Below are 25,468 nucleotides of genomic sequence, written 5' to 3' on the forward strand. Positions count from 1 at the left end.
AAGAAAAAATTCTAAATCTATGCGCTATCGTAACCCATTCGAATAGTAGAACAAAAGTATTATCAAGTATGGTTGTAGATTAACAGCTGTAGGTGGAAAACTAACAGTTGAGTCAAGAGTAAACAATGGTTGCGGTCACATTTTCATAGCTATCTGTAGAAAAGTCCATCCATACTATATATTCCATTGCTGAGTAATACACTGCAATGTGAATTTATTAGTCGTCATGGTGTTAAATCAAAAGAAAGTGTTTCAGGGTTCTGCCTGCGTCATCGATTGTCGTTTACTCTTATCGGGATATTCCTATTGCCCCTAACATAAGATGCGAAGCTAAATGTGTGTAGTGTGGGTGGCGAAAATCCACATTCCATTCTTCCAGAGTCACTGATAAAGTGCGTTTCCACAAAATAGCGATGCGAAATTTCTTGCGATCCAAGGACTGACAACAACAATAGTTATAATAACTAACCAATAATGCGTCACAGAAGATGACAGATTAAAAGTAAAAATAGGCCGGGCGTTCATTTGGCGTAATTCAAAGGTTTCTTTCTCACTTTGTCCCTGATTTCCGTTCGTGATATTGACAAACTAATAGGAAAGACCGAAGCGATGGACATCGGTATTCCGAGATCTGAATCATCAACTACCCTTGCTCTAGATTAGGAAACAAGAATGTTGGCACGGAGCTAGCATGACACTGTTACTTTCAACTTCTTCCATTTGTCTGCTGGTAGTTAATCCAGACAGGTCACAATACGAAACAAAGAACCAGTTACAGTTTAAGCACGGTGACCTCCCTAGACAGATTTAAAACAGTTCTCATTTGCTCATTATTTCAAAGAACTTTGAAAACGGTTGTTTGCTCATTATGACATACAGCGTGTATGAAATGCCTTTTCATGTTAGCATTCAAAGAAAACAAGTTCACGCGAAACTCGTAAATAACAGCGATTTCCTGATATCAAGTGACTATTTTTTTTCTCCAGCGAACACGCTAACTATGTTTAGAGTTTTACAATTCAATTTGTTTATAAACCGCGTATCGACTCGTGCTACACCTTGTATTTAGATTGCATTGGTTTTCCTTTTTTTCCACTGACATGTTTGTTTGATATGTTTTGTCTGTCAATAAATGGCTACTTGGTTGTCTTTTCCCTTTGCTATCGGTATCTGCGTTTGCTTCCGGGAAACTGCTATGGAGAAAGTGAGATCTTTGACCGGTAGTAACTTCGTGTGGTGGCGCGGAAGTAGGAGTGGTGCGCCCAGAGAGTCTGGTAGACACGGGAGGGCAGTGTGGCTCTCCAGCGCGGACCAGGCGTGGTCGGTTGTACCGAGTCGCCACCTGATGTATGACGGTTGTGTGTAACGAGCGGGTCGAGTGACGGAAGAGCTCCCAGCGGGTTGGTTGTGTACAGAATCTCCACACGAGTAGTTGCTGTTCATTTCACCTTTGTGGTACGTTAACTAGCTTCCTTAAGTCCTCCGTTTCAACACTGGAGTTTAAAAAGCAGACACCTAAAATGAAGGAGCGGTCACTACCCGCCAACGTTGCAGAGAAAACGTGAACTCCGGTGACAGAACGTGTAGTCGCGTGACCGTGGCGTGTTTGGTACACTGGCGACGCGTGAGCGGTCGGATGTGTGGATCCTTGCCATCGGAGGTCGTGTACTGCCTGTTCGAGCATAATTGCAAGTCAAGTTAGTGGAAGGTTTAATCATTAAGCAATAAGTTTGAGCAACCAGTGTCTCTTTTGCCTTGTGGTCCCCGGCGATCGTGTTTCCTGTCCCCGGCACCGGTGTAATTGAAGACAGTGGTCTTTCCTCCTCCTCTCGTTACTGCCCGATGGGAGCTGTAGTTTTGAAAGTTTAATTGTTTCGCTATTCTGTCGTGTTATGAGTAAATTCATGCTTCTTGTTGGTAGATAATGTGGTCGCTCTTTGAGGACTGTGGGGTGTAATGTTACCTTGCACGAGGTTAGCTCTGCCAGCAAGTTAAGCCATCTTATTACTTGTTTTCGCTGGCTAAAGGTCGGTGCAGTGACCAGCCTGAGAGTGGCAATTGTGTTGACGGGCATGTTTAAATTGGTCAGTATTCTGCCTAGCCTGAGCATCCCTGAGTGGGTGCTTTGTGGCCGCCTTGCACGGGTTCGCCATATCTCATATGTTCTAATGATATTCCAGTACACTTTTGTTTAAAAACTTTTTAAATTCCTCCATTCCTTTACTGCCATTAATCGTGTGTTTGCTGAGACCTTTGATTTTTTTTTTTTAATGGCGGTGTTGGTAGCTTCACTATCTCACCGTACTTTATTAACAAAGTTCTGTTTTTACTTTGGTAGCCTGTTTATTAATGTTCTTTAAATTTTTAAACCGTTGTATTGCTATAAATTACTTGATTGCCATTAGCGGCGTGTTTTGAAAGGTCGTTTATTGCCATATTGTTAGTTCCTGTAAGATATGAATAAAACATTTGTGTGTGAAAATCTCAACTCGACAGTAAACGACTAGAAATTTGGCCCCGTTTCCCAACTTTTGGTGTGGCTTGTAGTAACCGTAACCACTGTGTGTGTGTCAGTTTATCTATGTAGTCATTCGTCGACTCCTTCGCCGTACTGGTAACAATAAAGTCTTATGCTGTTATGGGAAAACTGCAGGGCAACAAACGAAACTCTAAACACGGTCCGTTCAAAAATTCGCATCCGTGTTCCCAGCTAATGGGCATACATCGTTAGTTCCTAGAACTGCAGCAGACTCCGCATGCGTCCGGAGTCCAACAACGCAGAAGTGGGGCCATCAAACGACTCGATGTCGGAAATATACGACTGCGGTGTGGGCACTTAACAGTGCGTTCCACCACAAAGGTAACAGTCATGATGCAGTAGCAGTGGGACCGAGACACTATAGTGTGAGTGATTGCACTGATTTGAAATGGTACTGCTCTGCGCTGGTGAACAGAATACCATGAGAGTGGCTATACCGAGCGGAGAGGAGGCAGTGGCCGAATACGTGTGTCTAGTGAAGCAGATGATCAATGTCTCTTGCAGAAAGTACGAGCTAATCCGTTTCTGAGTTGCAGTGCTCTGAGAGAGATTTGTCACTTTCTCAGTAGCGGAAAAACTGTTACAAGGAGGCTGCGAGACGTCAATTTGTATTGTCGGAGAGCTGTTTCAAACAACCTTTGATCGACCATCAGGAAACTGACTACGTGTCTTTTGCGGCACAATATATTGACTTCGACTGGAGTAAATTAGTCTTCTCCGTCGAAAAAGTACTTTCTTTGTGTAGTGATGCCCCTGTTCATATGAGATATGAAAGTTACTGTATAAAATAATTTCTAACCCAATTTTCTTGTTCCTAAATGGTTTTAGCTTTATGGTAGGTAACATATAACAGTATAACCAGTTTCCTGTATCCTTACTTCATTAGTCTGATCAATAATCAGTTAAGTAAATGTAATCGCCGAACGTGTGCGTAATTGTTTTCACAAACCGTTTGGTTGCTTTAGGTGCACCAGCCACGGCGACAAAGCTTCCATCCAGGCTATGCACACGAAAGACGAAGTAGGAGAAGGCTCTCTGTTGCAGTGTGGAGCTATATTTCGGCTCGTGGAGGAGGTTCTCTGTGGAAAATATATTGAATTCCTAACGGTGACGCCTATATAAATTTGCTCAAGTATCACATAAAGCAATCTCAAAACGACAGGGAACTTCCACCTTGCTGTACTCGGTGACAGTGTGTCTAAGGCGTTCAACGTGACCGGGCTGCATCCAAACACTTCTCCGACGATTGTCTGGTTGAGGGCATATGCAACACTCATCGGTGAAGAGAACGTGATGCCAGTCCTGAGCCGTCCATTCGGCATGTTGTTGGGTCCATCTGCACCACGCTGCATGGTGTCGTGCTTAGAAAGATGGACCTCGCCATTGACGTCGGGATTCAAGTTGCGCTTCATGCACCCTATTGCGCACAGTTTGAGTCCTACCTCGACGTTCTGTGGCTGCACGAAAAGCATTATTGAACATGGTGGCGTTGTTGTCAGAGTTCCTCCGAGCCATAACTGGTAGGTAGCAGTCATCCTCTGCAGTAGTAGCCCTTGGGTGGCCTGAGCGAGGCATGGTATCGACAGTTCCTGTCTCTCTGTATTTCTTCCATGTCCGAACAACATCGTTTGGTTCACTCCGAGACGCCTGGACACTTCCCTTGTCGAGAGTAATTCCTGGCATAATGCGGACGCGATCGAACAGCGGTATTGTCCGTCTTGGCATGGTTGAACGACAGACAACACGAGCTGTGTACCTCCTCCCTGGTGGAATGACTGGAACTGACCGGTTGTCGGACCACTTCCGTGTAATAGGCGCTGCTCATGCATGGTTGTTTACATCTTTGGGCGGGTTTAGTGACATCTCTGAACAGGGAAAGAGACTGTGTCAGTGATATGATATCCACAGTCAACGTATATCTGCAGGAGTTCTAGGAACTGGGGTGATACCAAACCTTTTTTTCGTGTGTTTGTTTACGAGATTCGTATGTTTCTTGAGGCCTGACAACCTGCCTGACAAGGGAAATGTGCGAGGTCGGGGATAGGGATCAGAGTGTGGTGAACGTGCGACGGGTCAGGCTCTTATCGCGCAGTTTCCTTTCCCTGAAAGAAAATCCACCTACCTCGTTTCTTAGGTAGTTGCTGCACTCGCCTCTCCTGATAGCAGCTACTGGAAAAATTGCAGAAAAGCAGTGTTGAAGAAACTGCAATTTAATAGCCGCTCACCGGAGGCCGCGATACATGTTTGCTGAAATACAATCTATGAGCAATCTTCCTAAATAAATTGAGTTATTGGAATGGTAGTAATTGTTTACTCAAACGAGAACGCGAAGTTGGTAATTCTATTTAAGCTCTTTATTGTCTTTAAGCCTGATCATCAGCCCGCTAATCTACGTTTGAAGAAAGTTCAGTTCACAATTCTATCCACACTCAAACCCCGCCAGAATTAGCTTTCAAAGTTACGGAATTTACTTAACTGCAACACAGACGATTTTCTAACATACACGTTTGCAGTCGATGTTCAATAATAGTTCGTTTTTTAACGTTAATGCTCGCCATAAGCACTTAGTAAAAGTTTACGAAGTACCGCCACGCTTTTAATTATTAAAGTTACTCGCGTCTTTCGCGGAACGAAAAGTCACAACTCGCTCAAACTCACACTACGCGTTACTGGACTCTTCCAGTCTCAAATCGCACAGTACCGAACCGATGAAGCCGTTTTATGACTTCATTTTACACATTATTCGCGAGGACACATCAAGCATGTCTCTTCTCGATCACAGTTCCTTCGCGACTCCTCATCCACTCGCGACTCACTCTCCTAGTCTGCTAACCGTCCTCGCATCTCATTGGCTCACACATCACACAGCCAATCAGAATTAACTCTTTGGGTGCGCCTCGCGCCAAAATCTAGCACGCACCAGTCATGACTTCTGAATCATTTACGTCATGATTTCTTGTTACACAAAATTTACTGTATAATTTAACAAACCGAAAGGAAAACTAGACTTTACTTTATTTCCAGAAATTATTTAAATACTCGCGAACGTTCTGGCTGCTTGTACAATACCATACACTCTTGGACATCCGACATTCACTAAGATGGGGAACCACTGGCGACTCTGTTCCCACGGTTACATCGTCTGAACACTTGCGAGTTCCAACCTAGATTTTATACACTTGCAAAGAATGGCGAATGTCCCTCTTTCATTCACTCAGGCACACTCATTCACTCTCACCTACTCATATAAAATAACTGTTCACAAAAATTCAAAACATTTATGGTTTTAACAAAGTTATAGGTGAATTTCTAAAAGTAAAATTCTCAAAATAAATACAAAAGCACGGAAGGTGATTTTGTTTCATAGTTGGATGGTCACTGAAGGTGATCTATACATAATGGTATTTATTTAGACTCGAAAATTGTAGAAATTTGCGTTTTCTGTAAGATTTTTCTAATTTCCAAAATATGCAGGTTTCAAAGCTCAAATTTGGATGACTTATTTTTATTCATAACAGAAACTAGTATATTAACTTTTAATTTCCTCAGGTTCCTCAGTTAGAAGTTATTAAAGATGAAAGTTCCACGTTATACACGCGGCTAGTTAGCGCACAGGTCTTACATTCTCACGGTACAGACATGCCATATGGTCGTGACGTCAGACGAACGGACACCGGTAATCTGCCCGCTACAGCACATATGCTAATCTGATGGCTACTTTACAGTCTGTCTACATTTCACAGTAAATATTTGATAGAAAACTGTGCGCTCGCACTAGTTGCGACGCCACACACCTCCTGAGGAAACTAAATTTTTTCATTCATGACAAACTTTTAGTTTTCTAAAAAAATTTCTATTAAAGATTTACTCAAACAGCTATTTAACATTTATAGTTCCTGTACATCAATCATCCACTTATACCTAGGGCTGACGACCTACAAAACATCTTATATCTAAACATGCACTTTTATCATCATTCAAAAAAAAATTTTTCAGATTACAAAATTCTATTTACAAATTCCTGAAAAAGAAAACAAACCTAAATACTATCTTGATGTACGTCACACGCACACTAACACTACTATCGCTATGGTGAGCGTCACTTTTTTACCACTTACACTTAAGATTTTGATAGCACTCGTAGTTCGACCGGGTCCTGCTTGGGAGGTCCATTTCAAGTCTCGTGCTACCACCTCTGTTTACTTCGGCGCACCTGAAACATCAGCTGGCCTCAGTTCCCTTTCTAACTGCTACGTCTTAACCTACAGCAGCGATAAATGGCGCTATCTGCTTGACTCTAAAGTCTCATATTTTTTGATAAAATTTACTTTACAGTATGTACAATTTTCAATTTTTTTTTTTTTTTTTTTTTTTTTTTTTTTTTTTTTTTTTTTTTAAGTGAAAAGTGAATTGACTTTCCTAATGCAGTACCGAAGTGGCACATTTACTCTTTAATTACTTCTTCATCTCATAATCAAACAAGTTATGGTTACATAAGAAATACTAAGAAAAACAATTCCTACAAATAGTTCACAAATACATAATAAATCTCCGCCAGCACTGGTGACTCTCCAGTTCCTGTACAATACACAACAATATAAAATATACACAAAATTATCAATATTACAATTCTGTCTCCAGGCAATCTCCTGTAGTCCTGTATCATAAATTAAACACTGAAAAATACATATTTACTTATTCATTTATCAACACTACAATCCTTATACTAATCTCTACGACAAACTTGGGGAGCTTTGTGTGTCTCTGGTCAAAAATGGAATCGATGTCATGGGTACTTTCCTCATCTCACATATCTGGAGTTACTTCAATTTCTTGTCAACATCAGGTTTTCTCTAGTCACATTCGGGTTTAATTTACAACTCTCATACTCATACTTCACACACTCAGGTTAGTATTTGTTAAAGCGTTTCCTACTAATCTGCGAAACCTCGTTACCCATACTTTCTAACATACATCCACCTCCTGAGTTACCAACGTCGCCTCAGCTCTGTTTACATTCGTAGCCTCACTTCCTTTTGTTTACAAACATCTCCTCTGTTTACCAACAAACGCCACCTCTGGTTACCAACATTAAGCTTTTTATTTACTCACCTTCGTAGCCTCACTTTTTCCTAATATCGAGCTAGCCAAACACTATGCTCATTCTTTCTCCTTTTCTCACATATTTCTCTTCATTTGACAGTCAGTCCTGCTGCACTGTCCCTTTAACTTAACTTCCTTTACCCCTTTGACAGTCAACCTTGTTGCACTGTACCTTTACTCATTTTACCACTAAATCACCTCCTGAGGCTCTGACTTCATTGAACAGACAGTTTTGCTGTACTGCTCCATTTCCTTTCCTAAACATTAGCTTAATGCTACGTCTTAACATATCGTTCTGTTACTTAACAAACAGCTTCAATGTTCGTCACCATATTTTCTGAGGCTCTTACATTTCTTAGTTATTTTACCTTTCTAAGGGCATTACTCACACCTTAGGCCAAACATTTACTTTACTGAGACTTATTACTTATCTGAGGTATCTTAATCCTTTTTGATTTTCTCTTACACTCATTCCTTACGCTTAACCTATACTGCACTGAGGTTCTTTCCTACTCATTACTTAAACACTTTATCACTTAAAAACTACGATAGAGAAGAAGGAAAGACGATAGAATTTTAGTTCTGAATGAAAGAAGAGGTAGGTTGACAATACGGAAAAGAAAGTGGAAGAAATATTGTCAAACGACTCGAGACCTAGTGCTCGTCACGCACTTAGCTCTGCAAAGAGTGCAAAGCTCTCTGAGGTATCTACTCACTCCTGGCCACGTCTCTCTTTTGAACATATCTTTTCAAATCCACAATGTTCCTAAGCCCTAACACCTTATGTGATTTCACAAACTCCAGTCTATAAGCATTTGGGTGAGGCTTCTCTACGATTCTAAATGGGCCCATTGTCTGACAATATTGCCTTTGGCACTCCTATCTTCCCAAAATAGTCCTTCTCCAACTTATTCACTAATACTTTAGAGTTGGCTTTCTTAATTGGGTAAAATTTTACGTACTTAGTAAACCCATCCACCATCACAAACACATATTCACATCCCCCTCTAGACACTGGTAGTGGACCAAATAAATCTACAGCTACTAAATCCAGCCGATTTTGTGGTTCTACTGAATACATCTGTCCTTGGATAGTTCTATTGTTGGCCCTAACTTTCTGGCAACGATCACAGGATTCTAATCGCTGTTGCACCCTTCTCCACATATTATCAAAAATTACCACTTCACTTAACTTAGCTATACATTTACGAGCGCCATAATGCCCATACTTACAATGTACGTAGTCTATAAGTGCATCTACATGTTGCTCCGGAAAACATATTTTCCAATTCTCCTCACTGTCTTTCCTGCGCCTAAATAAGACATCTTTATGCACTTTATAGTAGACCAGTAATTTTGGGTAGTCTGGATGACCTAATCTACTCTTTACTAATTTAATGTTGTCATCCTGGTTCTGTTCCCTCCGTAGGTTCTTACAAATGCGCTTAATTAAGCCATCGTCCTGGAGCTGCATGATGGCCAACATTACTTCATTATTATCGGTATTTCTTAAAGATTTCCCTTCTTGTCCTGTATCTTTCACACTTCTTGATAAGGCGTCCGCCACGATGTTCTCGGAACCCTTAATGTATATCATCTTATAATTAAATTGCTGTAAATACAGGGACCACCTTCTTAATCTAGCATGTTTTAGCTGACATGAGTCTAAATATGTAAGGGCACTATGGTCTGTGTAGATCCAAATTTCATGTCCTAAAAGGTACTTTTCAAATTTTTGCAGGCCGAAAATAACAGCTAATGCTTCAAGTTCAGATATACTATAATTTTTCTCGGATTGTTGCAATGACCTGCTCGCAAAGGCTATGGTCTTGTGGACTTCCTCTTCTCCTTCTTTTTCCAACTGAAATAGTTCAACTCCTAACCCGTAACCACAAGCATCAGATCCCAGACAAAATGGTTTTGAAAAATCGGGATGGTTCAAAATCTTACTATTAATAAGAGCTTCTTTCAATTCTTCAAACGCCTTCTGATACTCAGAAGTCCATTTATAAACTACATTTTTCTTTAAGAGTTCTCGCAGGCACGGTGCATTGAATAATTGTCCAGACACAAATTTTCTATAAAACCCAAACAAACCAAACATCCCCTTTAATGCTTTACGTGTTGTAGGTGCAGCATAATCCCTTATTGCTCTAATCTTTTCTGGATCCGGCATGATACCATCGCCACTCACTATGTGCCCCAAGAATTTAATTTCTTTCTTCACAAATTCAGTTTTGTCTAGCTTCAATTTCATACCCCCCAATTTTATGGCCCTCAATACTTCATCCAATAACATACAGTGTTCCTCCCACGTTGGTGTCGATATCAAAACGTCGTCTACATACACTGTAATTCTTCTTAGTAGATGGTCCCCTAATACCTGCGACATAGCTCTTACAAAGGCACATACACTTATATTTAAACCAAACGGCACCACCTTATACTGATAACATCTACCTTCGAATAAGAATGCCGTGTACTTTCTTGATTCCTTTGCTAACGGTAGGTTCCAATATCCACAGGTCACATCCATGGATGTAAAGAACTTAGCACCTTTAAACTTTTGTAGCAGTTCTTCAATATTCTCCGGACGGTCACTCTCAGGTAGTACTATTTTGTTTAATGCTCGAGCATCCAACACTAGTCTAATTGAGCCATCCTTCTTAGGAACTATGACTAGCGGGTTATTGTACACACTAACAGCCCTTTCAATAATTCCCCACTCTAACATATTTTGAATTAAGTCACGTACTGCCTCCTTATGTACTTCTGGGATTGCAAATGGTTTTTTGAAGAAATGAGCGTCTTTCTGCACTGTCAAAAAACACTCATAATCCTTTACTAGCCCTGGTTGATCTGAGAAAACCTCGGCATGTTTGACTAGTATTTGTCTTAAATCGTTTTTCCTTGCTTCATCAATATCAATTAATTCTAGTAATTTCTCCTCGATCCTATTTCTGACACTCACAAGCTCAGACGGATCCTCTACTTTTTTGCCACCGTACTCATTATAGCCCTCCAAGAATTTCTCTGTTTTACAAATACATATAGGAAAATCATTCTGCTCAGGATCCTCACATAGCTGCTTACCGATGAAAGGTATAGTAATTAGTTTACCCTTAATTTTTACCATAACATCATTGGTAGAAAAATTCACCCATCCTTCATATTTATTCAAAAAGTCAGCCCCCACCAATATGTCTACACTCAGTCCATTTATAACTAAGAAGTTCTGTCTTATTTCTACTTCCTTAAATGCTATGGGTAGAAACACTTCCTGTTTTACTGTCTTCTTAGTCTTACCGGTTGCTACTACAATGTTCAAGCCACTTACTGGCATCTTAACAATCTGTTTACTGTTAGGGAGTTCATTTACCAAGTTCTGGGATACTGCACAGACTTCCGATCCAGTATCTATCAAACATTTAACTGGTTCATTTAATACTCTTAGCTCTACTATCGGTTGCCCTAAGTACTCTTTATTTATTTTGGGTTCTGCTTCCTCCAATAAATCTTGCACAATTTCTCTCCTTTCGAAGCCTGTCTTTTGGGTGGCAATCACATTCACACTTACAGGGTTTATTTCATGCTTATTATCACCCTCAATTCTAGTGGCAGCTCCTATTAGCCTATCCACTATTGCTAAGTCAAAACATTTTTCCAATGTTTCCCCCTCTTTCTCATTAACCTCCTTTTCTACGACCCTATCCAAGGCGTCGTCATTAACCTCTACCTCCTCCTCTAATCTATCCTCTTCTTCGTAACTATCTACAACATCAATTATCTTATCAAGCACAGTCACAACCCTGCCATTATTACTGTTCTCACCCCTATCCGACAGCTCTTCATTAGTTTTACTGTGCATAATGTCTTTCTGATTATTACCCTTATAACTAGTACTTAGTTCTTCAATAAGTGGCTTCTTATGATTATTCTTACAGTTAATTGGTTCATTAACCTCCACTTGACTTAAAGCTACTATCTCTGTCTGTTTTACGTTATCCTCCCTAAATTTTGTAGCAACAACATTTATGTTAGGTGGTCGTTCAGGCTGCTTTCTTATGAATGGTTTTGCCAGCGGATTTAACTTTAAACGCTGTTGCCTACGATCGCCAGCACACTCGTAGACAATTAATGGTTTTCCGAGCGCGGTGCGTCATCACTATGCCTCCAGCTGACCGCCTCACCTCCTGACATCTGTCGGCCGCTGTCATACTGCTCGCGTTCATTGAACCTGTTAACATATGTTCTTCCTCTACCACGTGAACTGCCACGGTATCCGCCGCCTCTCTGAACACCCATCCTATTAATGTTTACATCCGCGCGATTGTCATTCTGCCTAGCAGGCGGGCGATGCTCCCTCCTCATGTTTTCTTCTTCTTTTTGGACGGATTCAACCCTTTCTAAATACTGTACGAACTTGTCAATGTTATCTCGGGGCGCAGATATGATCTTAGTTTTCCAGTTCCACGGTAGCTTATTTTCTACCCCTAATATGATCTGTTCTGTTTCTAACTTATTACTAAGGTAGGACAGAGTTGTTACCCACCTTTGAACAAATCGTTTGATGCCCTCTCTCTTGGGGTCATACTTCTCTCCCGACCAGAACCGATTAAGAACATCCATCTGCTTTCTCTTTCCCCAGTATTCCTCAAAGAACGCTAATTTAAATTCTGACAATTTCGCGTATTTTTCAGAGGCTAAATTCCCCCATACTCTGGCCTCTCCCATCAAATTTGAAGTGATAAAGCCTATCTTTTGTTTATCGCTCCATACTTTCGGCAAAACGTCTTCAAAATCGTTCCAAAATTCTCTGGGGTGCATGTTCTTACTTGGGTCAAATTTTAAAAACTGTCTGTGGGTAACATACGCAACCTCGGTAGATTCAATTATTCCACTGGAAATTATACTACCACTATGGTTAGAAACACACTGTTCTACTTTGGTTAGTCTGCATTCATGCCCACAAAGTTGCTCATTCACACTTTCACTGAAATGGCTTATGTGAGTCTCTAAATTATTGACCTTATTTACAACTTGCTCTCCAAGTTTCTCACACCGAATTTTGGTATCATTTACTTTACATTCTAAGGCGGCATGATTAATTTCATTGGAATTCTCTACCACTTTTATGTGCTCACATACTTTATCTAATTCTGCATCAACATGGGATTTAAATTGCTGTTGATCCTCAGTAACCTGTTCGATTCGTGTCGTCAATTCACTTTGCACTTGAACAATATTTTCTGTACATTCTAGTTTAACCTGCTGTATTTCAACATTTACTTTACTACTGAGCACTGCTAAATCTTGCTTCCAACAGTCTCTGAGATCGGATATTTTGGAATCTAAATCAGCGCCCATTTTAGTCATCTCATTACTTAAATCAGATCCTAATTTAGACATTTTTGAATCCATTTTACTTGACATATTAGTTTCCATTTGTGACATATTAGTTTCCAATTTTGATATACTGGAATCCATCTTACTTGACATATTGGAATCCAACACGTTCATCTTAGTTAATAGATTCATCAGCATACTGGCGACATTATCCTTCGCCCCCTCATTTGCTGATACAATGTCCCTATTAACATTAACTACCGGCATGGGTAACTGTAACTCACTGGGCACTGACATATTTGGATCTGACTCCAAACTATAATTAACATAGGATGAATCAGTCAAACTACTACTGAAATTGGGTTGAGACACGTCTAAACTAAAATTCATGGGGTCATTTTCCCCTGTCTCCATCCCACTATCACAACTTAGTTCCGCCTTTTTGTCACTTGGTTGAAACTCAGCCATTTTTCTCAGTTTGACTCCACAAACACACAAAGTTTTCAAAAGCACTGTACTTAACTTTGTGCTTCGGCGTGCTGCGTTGCTGCTAGATGAAACTGCGGGTCCGTTCACCATACACTGCAATGCTGTACCAGTTTCCGGGCCCCCGCTCGAATCAGCGCTGCCAACTGCCACTGCTGTCGTCGCCTCTGCGTAGTCTCCGTAGCTCGTCGTCTGCCAGACGCCGTCGTAGACTGCTATTCCAATCGGCGCGTAGTCACCGAAAAATTCTTCCGTTCCGTACAACACATTACAGTTCACGGACACTTTCACTGTCCTTCCTATTCACGTGGCGATATCAATTTGTACGCTACACAGTTCCTACACATAGCGAGCACTTCTGTATTGTCCGGTAATTGTCACTACTGCTTTTTTTTGAAATTCACTGGAATTTACTATTTTTATTTCCCGGCCGATGCACCACTTGCGACGGGTCAGGCTCTTATCGCGCAGTTTCCTTTCCCTGAAAGAAAATCCACCTACCTCGTTTCTTAGGTAGTTGCTGCACTCGCCTCTCCTGATAGCAGCTACTGGAAAAATTGCAGAAAAGCAGTGTTGAAGAAACTGCAATTTAATAGCCGCTCACCGGAGGCCGCGATACATGTTTGCTGAAATACAATCTATGAGCAATCTTCCTAAATAAATTGAGTTATTGGAATGGTAGTAATTGTTTACTCAAACGAGAACGCGAAGTTGGTAATTCTATTTAAGCTCTTTATTGTCTTTAAGCCTGATCATCAGCCCGCTAATCTACGTTTGAAGAAAGTTCAGTTCACAATTCTATCCACACTCAAACCCCGCCAGAATTAGCTTTCAAAGTTACGGAATTTACTTAACTGCAACACAGACGATTTTCTAACATACACGTTTGCAGTCGATGTTCAATAATAGTTCGTTTTTTAACGTTAATGCTCGCCATAAGCACTTAGTAAAAGTTTACGAAGTACCGCCACGCTTTTAATTATTAAAGTTACTCGCGTCTTTCGCGGAACGAAAAGTCACAACTCGCTCAAACTCACACTACGCGTTACTGGACTCTTCCAGTCTCAAATCGCACAGTACCGAACCGATGAAGCCGTTTTATGACTTCATTTTACACATTATTCGCGAGGACACATCAAGCATGTCTCTTCTCGATCACAGTTCCTTCGCGACTCCTCATCCACTCGCGACTCACTCTCCTAGTCTGCTAACCGTCCTCGCATCTCATTGGCTCACACATCACACAGCCAATCAGAATTAACTCTTTGGGTGCGCCTCGCGCCAAAATCTAGCACGCACCAGTCATGACTTCTGAATCATTTACGTCATGATTTCTTGTTACACAAAATTTACTGTATAATTTAACAAACCGAAAGGAAAACTAGACTTTACTTTATTTCCAGAAATTATTTAAATACTCGCGAACGTTCTGGCTGCTTGTACAATACCATACACTCTTGGACATCCGACATTCACTAAGATGGGGAACCACTGGCGACTCTGTTCCCACGGTTACATCGTCTGAACACTTGCGAGTTCCAACCTAGATTTTATACACTTGCAAAGAATGGCGAATGTCCCTCTTTCATTCACTCAGGCACACTCATTCACTCTCACCTACTCATATAAAATAACTGTTCACAAAAATTCAAAACATTTATGGTTTTAACAAAGTTATAGGTGAATTTCTAAAAGTAAAATTCTCAAAATAAATACAAAAGCACGGAAGGTGATTTTGTTTCATAGTTGGATGGTCACTGAAGGTGATCTATACATAATGGTATTTATTTAGACTCGAAAATTGTAGAAATTTGCGTTTTCTGTAAGATTTTTCTAATTTCCAAAATATGCAGGTTTCAAAGCTCAAATTTGGATGACTTATTTTTATTCATAACAGAAACTAGTATATTAACTTTTAATTTCCTCAGGTTCCTCAGTTAGAAGTTATTAAAGATGAAAGTTCCACGTTATACACGCGGCTAGTTAGCGCACAGGTCTTACATTCTCACGGTACAGACATGCCATATGGTCGTGACGTCAGACGAACGGACACCGGTAATCTGCCCGCTACAGCACATATGCTAATCTGATGGCTACTTTACAGTCTGTCTACATTTCACAGTAAATATTTGATAGAAAACTGTGCGCTCGCACTAGTTGCGACGCCACAAACGGTGATCTAGTTTAAGATGTTAGTTATCTATCTGCAAATCCGTTTACACAGGTGGGCCGTTGTCAGGAGATATCGCTCTCGGAAAGAGATGAGATAGGGGTATTAGTAACGTCTCACGCTATGTCCCAATGGTGTGTCGGTTCGATCCCAGTCCTGCGCTAGATTTGTTTTTCATTTATCTCTTCCTTTACTCTTCTTCTACTCTGATAACAGTTGACGCTTACTGTCATTAGGTTTAGTATAAAACAGGTGACATGGAAATAAAATACAAACGATTTCATATTTATTATGGCGTAGTTGCATGCAGATGTATTTATTATAATACAGTTTACACGTTTAATGCTGTTTGTCGTCATGTCAACACTGGAAACATAAATTGCTTCATGAGTACACCTCAAAGTGGCATTTATTTGTCACTAAATAGAAGGAGAGACTTGTTTCATAAACATTCCGACGTCCGTTACTTGTATCAACCGTAGGTGTTTGTTTCAAGCTCCGACCCGCGAGTGATCGCGCTGACACGAGGCGTGAAGAGGCAACGGCAATGTCAGAAGTGACTTTGGCCACATTGTGCGAGCGGGCGTGTGTGACCGCCGATCTTGTGTCTTTGTGAGTGGAAGGAGAGAAAAAGGGATGCTAAATGGAAGTTGTCGTTCTTAATAGGCGAAGCCATGAATGAATGTCTAACGGGAGGTCAGCATACTACTCCACTGTCTGCAGTAACATACACTAACGCATTTCGACTCCAACAAAAATAAGAAAGTAAACTCTTACACGACTTGTATCGAATCCAAGATTCCCGATAGGTTACCCTAACATCATTCTAGGCTATCTCAGATTTACAAACTCAGATGCCATTATAATGTAGGACGATATATCCGGAACGAAGACCTACCAGCGTGCGTGAGATACCTGGCACATTAAACTGCATCACCAACCATTCTGTATTCTGATTCCCATCCCTGCGCCATCCTCTTATGAGTGTGACTTTTTTCCACAGTTCTCATCCCTGTTTCATGGAATGTGAAACCCTTTCTCTTACTGTGATTTTTAAACGTCTAGCTTAGAAACCACAGCAATTACAGGGGTCGAATTTTTTCACGGTATGGAAATTAAAATTTCTTAGCATTACTCAGTAATGTATTACTTCCAACCTGATAGGTGATAATTGCTTTGAAGGATAATAGTCCGATTCACCACAGCAGAGCCGTCCAGAATTGGTTTCAACGACAGAGAAGGATAAAACACCTCTCTTTTCTGACGTGATCACCAGAAGTCAACTCAATGGAAAGTATGTAGGCGGAAGTTGCGAGGTCGCTACCACTTCTAGCAATGCACGCAGAAGGCATATGGTCGAACATAGAGGCTACGTGGTGGGGGATTAATGTTCGAGAAAATCTCTGTAGGCAATTAGCACTGTCAATGCCCTGATGGCTTCGAACTATCATTAAAAACTGCAGAGGATGAGTGGGGGTACTAAAATCAAAATAAGGGCTAAATCAGCCAGTCAGTACGTACTTAATCTCCAAAGGGATTCGTGACGTACTTCAATTCCCTTGTGCTCATTTCCAGGGCACTGAAAAGACTCCCTAACTGCGCAGCAACTGATGGATGTATTGGTCTATATATTGTCCTAGAACCATAGATCATCTGTTTCACTGGAAATGCAGGGCGGACACTTCGGCCTGTCCGTAGAATACAGCTTCCAGCCTCTAAGTGTTTTATTCAGTATTCCACAGATTTCTCCTGCTTCTGGTGCTTATTAGTTTCCATAAGAGATTAGTTTTTATTTATCGAAGAATGAGTGGATCTCTTTGGATAGTTTGCTGTTAAGAAATAAGCAATTTAAAATCAATTGTACTTTTTCTTTTCGTAATACTTTGCTCCCAGCTGGTGAATTTCGCTAAATATTTTTCATGTTATTTGGATGGGTGGTATTGACAAGAGACAGCGCTCTACTGACACTGTCACTTCCGGGAAATAGCGTGATTAGTAGCGTGGAAAGCCACCTGCTGTGGTTACGTTAGCAGAAAGGTTAACGATGAGGCAGCCACTATGATGAGAAAGATAGTAGCTGTTTTTGGCTCTGATCGCATCATCTGATTGCTCCCATTATACAAATCCAACGAAACAAACTGCGTTACTCGAATTCATACATGGGCTATACAGAAAAAAAGAAATATTTCCAGACGCTAACGGATTTGAAAGTCTTCACACTTAACCGAGTTTTTCGAAAAGCATATAAATCTTTTCTGTCTCTTACGACATGAAACTTGCATTGCCATGAAGCAGGTAAATATTGATTTTTTGGATTCTGCTGCAACGTGTGTAGCCGAATGCCAGGTCGCCTTTCAAACATTAATACAGGCAGTAGTTACGTATGTTTCCATCGAATAGTCTACTTCCAGGCCTGCATTGTTACTACCCAGAGAGTTTTATCGTAGGACTAGCTGTCATCACGCCCCCTATCAAGAATGGTCCTTTATTTTAGAAAAGCTGTACAGAGCAGTTATCAGTTAAAACGGTTTATTGCTCTAAAACAATGAACAGTTTTCTGCATACCTGCAAATACGTATGACCGTCACTTTCTAAAATTGTAGCTTCTTTCGAAATTAGTTCAAAATTTGCTGCAACTGTTGTATCTAATTAATTCCGTTTCGCTATTACTAGCAGTGTTCATAATGTTTTGTGTTATGACAAAGAGATGAGTATGTGACCAGTGGGGATCGTGCGAGAGGTTACACAGCACGCACATGTCACATTACACATGAAAATCCACCTGACGATGCAATACTTCTTTAATACTTCTTTAACTGAGCCGCTAACTGCAACATCGAAAGTTAGACATGAATCTTAAGAGATCCTCTGTCTCTTCTGGGTCCTTGCATGTTGTAGCAGATTCCAGAGTCCTGCTTTACGAATGTGAAGTTACATTCCCAATAAAACGAGTGAGAGTCTTTGAAAACATTTCAATCAAGTGTCAGTGACATGAAATTCTATTTTGTCAGCATATCGGTTTTTAACAATACGGCAAAAATTACGTAAGCACTAAACAAGCTTGTAACGTACAACTTAAGAGAGAGCAAAACTGCACATTTCCATAAGTCTTCTGGTTCTTTCTACTTAAGGAGTCACACATTCAAAGTTCTATTGTGAGCCATCAATTTGATCTATTACTCTGTGCTATTGCTATATTTGCTACAGAGGCAAGGAATCATTCTTTGACAATTTACACATACGACTGGTCGTTACACTCAGTCGTTTATGTACACAAAAATTATCAGACGTTTCAGTACAGGTAGCAACTTCCGACTGGTAGTCCTGAATGTCCTATATGCACATCACGAGGTGGAAAACTTTCCATATCACCAACACTAGAAGGAAATGCAGAATCTACACGCAAAAGTCTAACGGTAAACAACAATTGTCCTTGACGAACACCAACACAGTCAAGGCAAAGTCGAATCGCCCACCATAAAAATCGGTATGTCCGTTTAACTCTTCAACGAAAGTAACATTCCCTGTTACTATATTATCATATATTCACATCGTGGTGGCACTCCTGACCTAGTTATACATATTACATGTTACCAGATGTAATACAATCCATTTGAAGTCACCTTTCCAAAGTATCTTAATGTTTCTTGACGTTTGCGGCAAGGTCATTAACCACTCAGTTTTAGTTCTGTTAAAATAAGTTCTCGCAGATAACTAAGCAGGATAAGTGAGGATTTCATTTATACTTTTCAACGCTGTAATCTGCTATCGATCTGCACCGCTCCCTTAGATCAGTGTTTAGCAGGTCAGCTGCACTGTGAGCTGGCTGGAGCAGGCTGTGTTCAGCAGTAAGGACGTTCTGAGCTGCTCATGAAGTTCTTCAAAGTTGTAATGCAGATGTGTCTTGGAAATACTGATGACCATGTTTGGCACTTCTGTGACCTTTCACTCACTTTTTGTATTGGTTCCAAGCGGGATAAATTCTCGTAAACGTCTCTTTTCATACTGATGAAGTAATCTGATTAGTCACAGTTGGAGCTATATTTTTCATGAGAGAACAGCAACGAAACTCGTCTTTAAAGAATACCTTAAATATAACTTTCGATTGGCATTAAGTTTTCCACGAGTCCATATCTGTTTCTGAAAATCTACAGTGTGCCTGTGCTGCTATATATCATGCACTTAAAGTATTCTCAGAGTTTATCACTGGCATTAGTCACAGTTGGAGCTATATTTATCATGAGGGAACAGCAACGAAACTCGTCTTTAAAGAATACCTTAAATATAACTTTCGATTGGCATTAAGTTTTCCACGAGTCCATATCTGTTTCTGAAAATCTACAGTGTGCCTGTGCTGCTATATATCATGCACTTAAAGTATTCTCAGAGTTTATCACGGGCATTAGTCACAGTTGGAGCTATATTTATTATGAGAGAACAGCAACGAAACTCGTCTTTAAAGAATACCTTAAATATAACTTTCGATTGGCATTAAGTTTTCCACGAGTCCATATCTGTTTCTGAAAATCTACAGTGTGTCTGTGCTGCTATATATCATGCACTTAAAGTATTCTCAGAGTTTATCACGGGCATTTAACGTAACGAATCAAAGACAGTAAAAAGCCGTGTATCAACATTACTCACCTTAACAGTGTTGCATGAAGAATCGCCTGTAAAAGGAGAAAAGCGACATATGAAGCATTAATAACATTAAGCAACGTAGGTATTTTAATTGAATAAAAAACTACAAAAATTGTTTTGCAATATATTCAGGTCTTGCATATTAGTGTTATAGAAACGACATCATATTGAAAAGGGTGGTCTGCTTGCGCTTTTATCACCTGCGAAATCCTAATCGTAGACTTTTATGTGGAGCATCACTCAACAACAGTAAAGCGTTTGGTACTCTTCAAATCGATGAGCGATGGAAGGCGCCTTTGACAAGGGCAAGGCAGTGTAGCGCCGCCATAGCAAAGGCTGGCAATAACTGATAACAAATGAGTCCTGGACAGCACGGCCGCAATGTAGCGTTCAGAGCTAGACAGTCCGCAAAGCTGTCTCTCGCAAAACTCCGTACAGACGGAGATATTTCTTGTGCCATGACCGGTATAATGAGTAAACTGCTGCGTGTGAACAGTTACCTAGCTTGCCATCTGGTGGCGTGCCAGTGCTAGTAAATGGTATGCAGTAGATGGAGCTACTGTATATTCCACGCAACACGGGTGCCATTTGAGTGCGCACATAGGTTTGTTTTTGCTATCGGTAGTGCACTAGGTGAGAATTGAGTGGTCAGCAAGCTTTAGAAATACTTGTTTACATACGGAATCGAAACTTGTCTTTATGACTCAGTCACCCACCTGATGTGAATATGTCAGTAGGACTTTCATTCCTAATTGAAGTGAAAACTATTTGTAAGTATGATTTTAAACTCTGGAATCACTATGTATCACTCACATTTTCCGCTTACAGGTGAAAATGATGAAGTGCATAGATTTTGCGTGACAGTGCCTCAGGTAGGGGATATGCAGTTTGGGCCTGTAAACCATAAAGTTCATTTCTTAACATAAACTTCTTCAATGCAGGGCTACAATTTGATTAGAGCTGCCTAATATAAAAATATATGGTAAAGCCTGCACACGGTCAAGGCTGATGTTTGGATCAGAGATACATCCTTCCGCCGAAATATTTTTTTGGAAATTGTTAACAAGGTCACTTTAAAGACTTGTTATGTGTAATGAATTTATCAGAATAAAGTGAATGCTAGGGGTTTAATAATTAACTATACATAACAAATAAAACTGCATCAAAAAGTTGTTGCAGAGACACCCAGAATACACAACCCCCCCCCCCCCCTCTCCGAAACATTTTTCCTTCTGAGGGTAACACATCTGAACTAAAATGCTTGCCTTATTGTTCTTTTCAGCTTATTTAAATGTGTTATAGCATTAACTTACATTAGTCATGTTTTGAAGAAACAACCAAAAATCAACGTAACCTCATTTATGATTCCCTCAAGCAGTGGTAAACTGCGTCACAAGTTCAAGGAGTAATTGAGGGTATCGAGCTTGCAGGTATTCGGCAGCTTTCTACGAACATTAGTGTTAGAACTAACGTAAATGTAATTATGGATTTAGTTACAAGTTTACAAGTATGCACTGTACGTACGGCAGCTTCATAATACCAAGTTTATATAATGGTAGTTACTCATATCTTTGAAGCTGAGATACCTTCTCACATGACTGTACTTTGCTTCGTTATTTTTCGACCTGCCAAGCAATGAATTGTCGCTAATACTGTCTCGCTCATCCCCAGAACACTTATGTATGATTCACTGTTCTCCAAATGGTTCAAATGTCTGTAAGCACTATGGGACTTAACATCTGAGGTTATCAGTCCCTAGAATTAGAACTACTTAAACCTGACTAACCTAAGCACATCGCACACATCCATACCCGACGCAGGATTCGAACCTATGACCGTAGCAGCAGCGCGGTTCAGGACTGAAGCGCCTAGAACCGCTCGGTCACAGCGGCTGGCCCCTGTTCTCCAAACTCAGTTCATCGTGAAATAGGCTGCGCAGTTCTTGACCGCCGTCGTCACGTCTTACAATCCAAGATCTGCTCCATCAACTTCTGTTATGCCAACGTAAATTTCTTCGTCGACGTCGCCGAGATATTACTGCAGTAATTACTGTGTGCACAAACGCAGCTACCAGATGGCATGCTGGCACTTGTAGCGGGAAGTTGTACCATTTAACTGCACCATTAATGGCGCGAGACGTGTTCTCTGAAGTACAGCGCTTTATTGGACGGAAAAGTTATTACCGGTGCGCCAGGAGGCGAAATTCATTGCAGCTTCTCTATGATGACGCTCATGACATCAACATTTAGACAATAAGCGCTATAAGACAATAAGCAACTAGTTGCCTCGCTCGCGAGACCTCATATTCGGACGTCACGCATGTTGCCGCTTTTTTTGTTATCAGAGTGATTTGGTACTATCGCGAAACTTCAGTAGACCATAGTCAAATCATCATGTAATATAAGTTGCAAATGGGAGACAAAATTATGACTACAAAACAATATTATAAGGAGAACGGGAAGAAACTGAGAACATAGCCGAAACACCACCACCAAGCTCTCATGATAAGTATAAAGATTTTTTATATAGTGTCTTAATACTCCTGGAAATTGAAATAAGAACACCGTGAATTCATTGTCCCAGGAAGGGGAAACTTTATTCACAAATTCCTGGGGTCAGATACATCACATGATCAAACTGACAGAACCACAGGCACATAGACACAGACAACAGAGCATGCATAATGTCGGCACTAGTACAGTGTATATCCACCTTTCGCAGCAATGCAGGCTGCTATTCTCCCATGGAGATGATCGTAGAGATGCTGGATGTAGTCCTGTGGAATGGCTTTCTATGCCATTTCCACCTGGCGCCTCAATTGGACCAGCGTTCGTGCTGGACGTGCAGACCGCGTGAGACGACGCTTCATCCAGTCCCAAACATGCTCAATGGGGGACAGATCCGGAGATCTTGCTGGCCAGGGTAGTTGACTTACACCTTCTAGAGCACGTTGGGTGGCACGGGATACATGCGGACGTGCATTGTCCTGTTGGAACAGCAAGTTCCCTTGCCGGTCTAGGAATGGTAGAACGATGGGTTCGATGACGGTTTGGATGAACCGTGCACTATTCAGTGTCCCCTCGACGATCACCAGAGGTGTACGGCCAGTGTAGGAGATCGCTCCCCACACCATGATGCCGGGTGTTGGCCTTATGTGCCTCGGTCGTATGCAGTCCTCATTGTTGCGCTCACCTGTATGGCGCCAAACACGCATACGACCATCATTGGCACCAAGGCAGAAGCGACTCTCATCGCTGAAGACGACACGTCTCCATTCGTCCCTCCATTCACGCCTGTCGCGACACCACTGGAGGCGGGCTGCACGATGTTGGGGCGTGAGCGGAAGACGGCCTAACGGTGTGCGGGACCGTAGCCCAGTTTCATGGAGACGGTTGCGAATGGTCCTCGCCGATACCCCAGGAGCAACAGTGTCCCTAATTTGCTGGCAAGTGGCGGTGCGGTCCCCTACGGCACTGCGTGGGATCCTACGGTCTTGGCGTGCATCCGTGCGTCGCTGCGGTCCGGTCCCAGGTCGACGGGCACGCGCACCTTCCGCCGACCACTGGCGACAACATCGATGTACTGTGGAGACCTCACGCCCCACGTATTGAGAAATTCGGCGGTACGTCCACCCGGCCTCCCGCATGCCCACTATACGCCCTCGCTCAGAGTCCGTCAACTGCACATACGGTTCACGTCCACGCTGTCGCGGCATGCTACCAGTGTTAAAGACTGTTGTGGAGCTCCGTATGCCACGGCAAACTGGCTGACACTGACGGCGGCGGTGCACAAATGCTGCGCAGCTAGCGCCATTCGACGGCCAACACCGCCGTTGCTGGTGTGTCCGCTGTGCCGTGCGTGTGATCATTGCTTGTACAGCCCTCTCGCAGTGTCCGGAGCAAGTATGGTGGGTCTGACACACCGGTGTCAATGTGTTCCTTTTTCCATTTCCAGGAGAGCAGAAAGATAACGAGTTTAGATTTTATTGGATAGAGCAAACTAATAAAAACTCCAAGCTGATGTCAAATACTGTATACGCTCATGTGTGTATATACTTCATCTATACACATTTTACAATAGAACTGGAGTGACACTGAGTCGAAATACAAAACAAAACGAGCAGGTAAATTAGGAGAGAACAAGCCGAAGCGAATCAGGTGGGAAACGTACATACCAAAGAAAATACCTATCATCGGAATAACGAAATAAACCAACACCTTGCCGACAGAAAACATGATTCAACACGTTGGCGAAGAGGTCTCGATATCGGGGTGTTCGCAAACATGTCCAATAGGCCATGATCACGTATTGCATGACTTTTATGTGATATTCTACTAGTCTTCAGAGACATAGTGAACGAAGTGCCCCAGTAATCACTTGACGGTACGCGTTTTGATCCCTGGGAGAAAGAAAGTAACTGGGCGAAGAGTAATGTAAGTATTGTATAAAGTCGCAGAAGATCAAGTAAGAAAGGCCAATTGTGTTCTAATCCAAGACCAGTTTGCCGTATGTCCTCCACAAGTAAAGCGATGTCGTATCGTATCTGTAGACCTACAATGACTGCATAAATCCATGTCGCCAAGCGCAATACTGAAAAGTCGCTCGTTCCTTGGAAGCTAGATATTTACTACCTTATACTACGCACATCGGCGAAATCGGAAGACTGATATTGCACCAAACTGCCGTCCAGTTTGTTTGTGGCGATCCTCTTTCAACGAGGTTGAGGGAAGGGACTGCTTTTCAACGAGTCTGTAGGTATCTCATGCTGAGGACGGGTCTCGGTAAAATGACAGACCCTAAATAGCTCACCGCAAGATAGAGCTCACGAATTTGATTTAACTTGTAATTTATGCAACCAACATCAATAGTGGGTACAAGGCTATCAGAGCTGACTCAGAGAAATATACCAGAGGTGAATGTGTATGTTTCTTGAGCCGTCGTCAAAACAGTAGTTGTTCCTTCGTATGTCAACCAGGCCCAAGCCCCCAAAGTAACGAGTCTTCGTGTCCACCTCATACCGAAGCGAAAGATATGTCTTTTACGTAAGAAACGACAAGACAACTGCTGTAGTTTCTTGGCTTACATCTAGGGAAGCGGATAAACTTGGGCCACGTAAAAATCTTTGCATAAGACGTATGGAACAAGTATTCGAACTTTCTGGACCAGAGTAAGAAAACGCGTCT

Source organism: Schistocerca gregaria, chromosome 1 (assembly GCF_023897955.1).
Source record: "Schistocerca gregaria isolate iqSchGreg1 chromosome 1, iqSchGreg1.2, whole genome shotgun sequence".
Classification (NCBI taxonomy): domain Eukaryota; kingdom Metazoa; phylum Arthropoda; class Insecta; order Orthoptera; family Acrididae; genus Schistocerca; species Schistocerca gregaria.